The sequence below is a fragment of the Henckelia pumila genome, unplaced genomic scaffold, assembly GCF_033568475.1.
Source record: "Henckelia pumila isolate YLH828 unplaced genomic scaffold, ASM3356847v2 CTG_298:::fragment_3, whole genome shotgun sequence".
NCBI classification, from domain to species: domain Eukaryota; kingdom Viridiplantae; phylum Streptophyta; class Magnoliopsida; order Lamiales; family Gesneriaceae; genus Henckelia; species Henckelia pumila.
In genome coordinates, this window is record NW_027331797.1 from 1 (window position 1) to 6737 (window position 6737).

The window sequence follows — 6737 nt, forward strand, 5'->3', positions numbered from 1 at the left end:
TGACTCGAAGTCAACCTCTGGATTTGTATTCATGCTCAATGGCGGTGCTGTCTCTTGGAAGACTTCCAAGCAGGACACCACAGCGGATTCCACCACTGAGGCAGAATACATTGCAGCATCAGCTGCTGCTAAAGAGGCCGTTTGGATGAGGAATTTCGTCCAAGAGTTGGGCGTAATTCCTGAAGCTGTTGGTCCAGTCCCGGTGTACTGCGACAAAACTGGTGTCGTTGCTCAGGCAAAGGAACCAAGGTCTCATCAAAGATCCAAACACATACTGAGGAAATACCACATCATCCGGGAGATCATGGAAAGAAGGGACATCACTGTCGAGAGAGTGGCCTCTGCAGACAATATCGCTGATCCACTTACTAGCCCTTGCCAGGACCATTGTTTGACAAACATCGCGAAGCAATGGGATTACGTAGTATGATTAGTTGGCTTTAGGGCAAGTGGGAGATTGAAAGAGTGGGTGCCCGATTAGCCAAATTGTGGCTAAGGGCTTTTATGACTCTATATGTAAACAATCTTTGTTTAATATAATTTACACTTTTATCATGGCATTTACTTTATCTTTCTTCATATTATTATATTGTGATATACTATTGTTGTTTAGATGAAGACCTTGAATATACTAGAATGCATGTAAGATGTGATAGTACATGGGGATGACTATCATGAAACACATCTTATAATCACTGTTTATTCTAAAAAGTTCATAGTCAATTGAGCCGTCCGCAAATAAGGATAAGGATCGCTCGAGATTGAGACTAGCATTTGCGATGCCGAGTACCACGTTTCATTGGTATGTAACATGGAGATGTTCAAAGCATGCAAATGGATATTCATATGATGAATGATCGAACTACCCTATCCGAACTTTCCAAGTGGTTATCACTTATCGAGTGGATAAAGTCCGCGGTTTTGGTTGTACACCATTATTCCTTACTACTTGAAACATCATGGAGACTCTATATGCTAGTACTGTACTTCGACTCATTTACCGACTCTATTGGGGTCATCAGGTGTCGGGATTGGGTGCAGTTACGACACATATAGGAGTCGATGCTTTGTTGTCAAGGATTCACCACATGCTTGCGAGTGTGGATATCCTATGCGATCTGAGGAGATATTAGTGTGACAAATCTCTGGCCAAAGTACATGATGTGCTTTAAGAAATGGTTTCCTAGTAGCACATGCGATGTCACTATTTGATCTTCAAGATGCATTGCATACTTATCGAATCTCGAACGACTCTCGATGTACCAATTGTTGTTGATTCGATCGGGATATATGGATGAAGGGACCGTACTGTACGCTAACCAAAATCTACTGGTTCTTGCAGGCATTATCAGTGATACCTAGGGAATCATGGGGTGATGTTGCTAGATGCTCTTACCATGATTCGATGGGTAAGTCAGAAATTGTTGTTCCGAGTCACAAGGAGTTGTGAGCCCACGGCTAGTTGTATCCCTGAACCATTGAGGGTCACACAAGTAATGGATTACTAAACCCCGTTGAGATAGTTAAATTTAAAGAATTAAATTTAACGAAAAAAAAGTTGGACTTCTTAACAAAAGGGAGTGGAATTTCCTAAAATGGCATAGGGATGGGCATTTTTGAAAATCACTGAATTCGGATTCAGAAAAATTATCTTGACTTTAAAAGGTGCAGAAATGGTTTCTGTGCATATTGGTGAAATCGGTTTATCAATTGGAGTCATGATGAATTTTATATTAATTTCTATAATAACGGGCTTGACTTGTTGGGCTTAAGTTATGGATTATGGGCCCTAAGGAGTTAGTGTCCTAATATAATTATAATTTAATCCAGTCTAGAAATTATATATAAATACATGTGTAGGGTTCGAAAATAATCACTTTTTCCTCTTGCAATTTTCGAATTACACACAAATATTTTCAAGGGGATTTTTCGAAAATCCTCTACTCCCTTTTGAGAAAATTCGGTCTGTGATTTTTCTGAAAAGTCACTTTCTGAATTGACATATCAAATCTGTTTATTCTCTACAATAAACATCTGATTGATTTCTAGTGCAATCAATCAGAGGGTTTCTATTTTCTGTTCGTGGACCTGATTCCGGAGATTGATCGAGCAAGTCATCGGTTCCCGGGATTTACAAGAAGAGCAGATTAATTCTGTTGGAGTCCATAATCAAGCCTTTGCTTGAAGAGGTAAAAATATTAATTGTGTTTTATTTTTACTTGCAACAATTTTAATCGTTAGGATTTGATACCCACGATATGGAATCGTTCCATATCACAAAATAAAATTTTTAAACTTCCGCTGCTTCGGGTATCACATCCGTTTGATCAGAGAACACACGTTCCAACACCTTTCTGTTATGTGGTATTCCTGCACTTGTTTTAATTGATACTGGAGCATCACATTCCTTTATTTCTAGTCTCTTTGTTAAGAGACATAGATTACCTTATGTATCATTAGATATGGATTTAGTTGTATCTACTCCGCTGGAACAGGAGATAGTAACTAAGCGTCTAGTGATGGGTTGCCTTCTAGAGTTTGAGGGTAATACGTTATCGGCTAATTTGATGATATTAGCGATGGAAGATTTTGACTGTATTTTGGGAATAGATATGCTGACTTTGTATCACGCTACTGTGGATTGTTATCAGCGTCTGGTACAGTTTCATCCTGTTGAGGGTGATAGCTGGTACTTTTATGGTGAGGGTGCGCGACCTCCGATGCCACTTGTTTCGGCTCTGAAGGCATGTCATGTCTTGGAGTCAGGTGGGGAGGGCTACCTTATCTATGCAGTTGATATGTACATGAGTAGTACGGGTATTGATCAGTTACCGGTAGTCAGTGAGTTTCCTGACGTATTCCCTGATGAGATTCCTAGTTTTCCTCCGGTGCGAGAGGTTGAATTTGGTATTGATTTAGTACCAGGAACTACGCCTATATCCCGAGCGCCTTATCGTCTAGCACCATCAGAGATGAGGGAATTGAAACATAAGTTACAGGATCTGCTTGTTAAGGGATATATTCGTCCGAGTGTTTCTCCGTGGGGAGAACCTGTTTTGTTCGTCAAGAAGAAAGATGGATCGATGCGATTGTGTATTGATTACAGGCAGTTGAATCGTGTCACCATCAAGAATAAGTATCCTTTGCCGCGGATTGATGATCTGTTCGATCAACTACAGGGTACTTCTGTTTACTCCAAGATAGATCTGAGATTTGGATACCACCAGATGCGGGTACGAGACTCAGATATATCTACGACTTCTTTTAGGACCAGATACGTGCATTATGAATTTCTGGTGATGCCATTCGGTTTGACGAATGCACCGGAAGTCTTTATGAATCTGATGAATCAGGTATTTCGAGAATATCTGGATAGATTTGTCTGTTGGAAAACTGGCGAGTTCCCAGACCAATTACGATTGATACCCGGTGCAGCGGAAGTTTAAAAATTTTCTCATGGAACGATTCCATGGTGTGGGTATCAACCATACAACGATTGAATTATTGTGTGTGTAAAATTTAAATAACAATTAAATAAATTTTACCTCAAATCTCGCAACGAGATTAATGGACACCAACAGAACAATTCTGCTCTTGTTGTCTCTCCCTGGAACCGATGAACGCCTTCAATCAGGTCCACGAACAGAGGTTTAATCCCTCTGATAGATTGCACTAGAAAATCTATCAGAAGTTTTCTGCGAAGAGAATACACGAATTTGATTCGTTATTCCTTACTGTGATTCAAAATCACAGACCGGAATTTTTCTGTGACAGAGCAAGGGGGCGGCCGAAATATTATTTGAGAGAGCTAGGGTTTTTCGATTTTTGCTCTCAAAAATTATGACCTGTTGTGTGTAATTTCTGTACTGAAATAACTTATTTATAATGCAGGCCACTAACACCTTAGGGCCCATTAGTCATAAGCTGGGGCCCGACAAGCAAAGCCCGCTCGTTCAGAAATTAATATAAAATTCATCGTGACTCCGATTGATGAAACGATTTCACCAATGTGCACAGAAACCATTTCTGCACGTTTTAAAGTCAAAATAAATTTTCCTGAATCCGAATTCAGTGGTTTCCAAAAATGTCCATCCCTATGTCATTTTAGGAAATCCTACTCCCTTACTCTTATTTAAGAAGTCCAACTCCTTAGTTCATTAAATTTAACTCTTTAAATTTAACTATCTCAACGGGGATTAAAACTCCATTACACTGTGTGACCCTCAATGGTTCAGGGATACAGCTAGCCGTGGGCTCACAACTCCTTGTGACTCGGAACAACACTTTCCGACTTGCCCAACGAATCATGGTAAAGCGCCTAGCAACATCGCCCCATGATTCCCTAGGTATCACTGATAGTGCCTACAAGAACCAGTAGATTTTGGTTAACGTACAGTACGGTCCCTTCATCCATATATCCCGATCGAATCAACAACCATTGGTATATCGAGAGTCGCTCAAGATTCGATAACTATGCAATACATCTTGAAGATCAAATTAGTGACATCGCATGTGCTACTAAGAAACCATTTCTTAAATCACATCAAGTACTCTGGCCAGAGATTTGTCACACTAATATCTCCTCAGATCGCATAGGATATCCACACTCGCAAGTATGTGGTGAATCCTTGACAACAATGCATTGACTCCTATATGTGTCATAACTGTACCCAATCTCGACACCTGATGACCCCCTCAGAGTCGGTAAACGAGTCAAAGCACAGTACTAGCATATAGAGTCTCCATGATGTTTCAAGTCGTAAGGACTAATGGTGTACAACCAAAACCGCGGACTTTATCCACTCGATAAGTGATAACCACTTGGAAAGTTCGGATAGGGTAGTTCGACTATTCATCCTATGAATATCCATTTGCATGCTTCGAACATCTCCATGTTCCCTACCAATGAAACGTGGTACTCCGCATCGCAAATGCTAGTCTCAAACTCGAGCGATCCTTATCCTTATTATCGGACGGCTCAATCGACTAGGAACGGTTTTAGAATATACAGTGACTATAAGATGTATTTCATGATAGACATCTCCATGTTCTACCACATCTTACATACACTATAGTATATTCAAGGTCTTTATCAAAACAACAATAGTATATCACAATATAACAATATGAAGTAATATAAAGTCATTGCCATAAAAGTGTAAATAATATTAAACAAAAGATTGTTTATACAAAGAGTCAACAAAGCCCATAGCCACACAGTTGGCTCACTGGGCACCCACTCTTACAATCTCCCACTTGCCCTATAGCCAACTAGTCATACTACGTAGACCCATTGCTTCGCGATGTTTGTCAAACAATGGTCCTGGCAAAGGCTTAGTAAGTGGATCAGCGATATTGTCTGCAGAGGCCACTCGTTCGACACTGATGTCTCCTCTATCCACAATCTCCCGGATTATGTGGTATTTCCTCAGTACGTGTTTGGATCTTTGATGAGACCTTGGTTCCTTTGCTTGAGCAACGGCACCCGTGTTGTCGCAGTACACCGGGACTGGACCAACAAATTCAGGAATGACGCCCAACTCTTGGACGAAATTCCTCATCCAAACGGCCTCTTTAGCAGCAGCTGATGCTGCAATGTATTCAGCCTCAGTGGTGGAATCCGCTGTGGTGTCCTGCTTGGAACTCTTCCAAGAGACAGCACCACCATTGAGCATGAACACAAATCCAGAGGTTGACTTCGAGTCATCCACATCACTTTGGAAGCTAGAGTCGGTATAGCCTTCCAGTTTGAGTTCTCGTCCTCCATAAACCATGAACATATTCTTAGTCCTTCGCAAGTACTTAAGAATGTCCTTCACGGCTTTCCAATGCATCTGACCAGGATTAGACTGATATCTGCTCGTGACACTCAGAGCAAATGCTACATCCGGTCTGGTAGATATCATCCCATACATGATACTACCTATAGCTGACGCATATGGTACATGTGTCATATTCTCTATCTCTGCATCAGTCTTGGGACACATAGACTTGGATAGAGAAACTCCATGACACATGGGTAGATGTCCTCTCTTGGACCCATCCATTGAAAACCGTTTCAATATGGTATCGATGTAGGTTGATTGAGTGAGTCCTATCATTCTCTTAGATCTATCCCTATAGATCTGTATCCCAAGAATGTAGGATGCCTCACCCAAATCCTTCATCGAAAATCTACCTGATAACCATATCTTTGTTGACTGCAACATCCCTACATCATTCCCAATGAGTAGGATGTCATCAACATAAAGTACTAAGAATGTCACCGCATCCTTAACTACTTTCTTGTACACGCAAGGTTCCTCCGGGTTCTTGATGAAACCAAAATCTTTTATTGTTTCATCAAATTTCTGGTTCCAACTTCTTGATGCTTGTTTTAGACCATAAATTGATCTCTGAAGCTTGCATACCTTATGCTCGCTTCCCATGGATGTGAACCCCTCAGGCTGCTTCATATAGATTTCCTCCTTAATGTCTCCATTAAGAAAAGCAGTCTTCACATCCATTTGCCATATCTCATAGTCATACCATGCAGCTATGGCAATTAGGATTCTTATGGACTTGAACATTGCGACTGGTGAAAAGGTTTCATCATAGTCAACTCCTTGCCTTTGAGTATAACCTTTCGCCACCAATCGCGCCTTGTAAGTCAATATCTTACCATCAGGCCCAAGCTTTCTTTTGTAGATCCATTTACACCCTATTGGAACAATTCCATCGGGAGGATCCACTAAAGA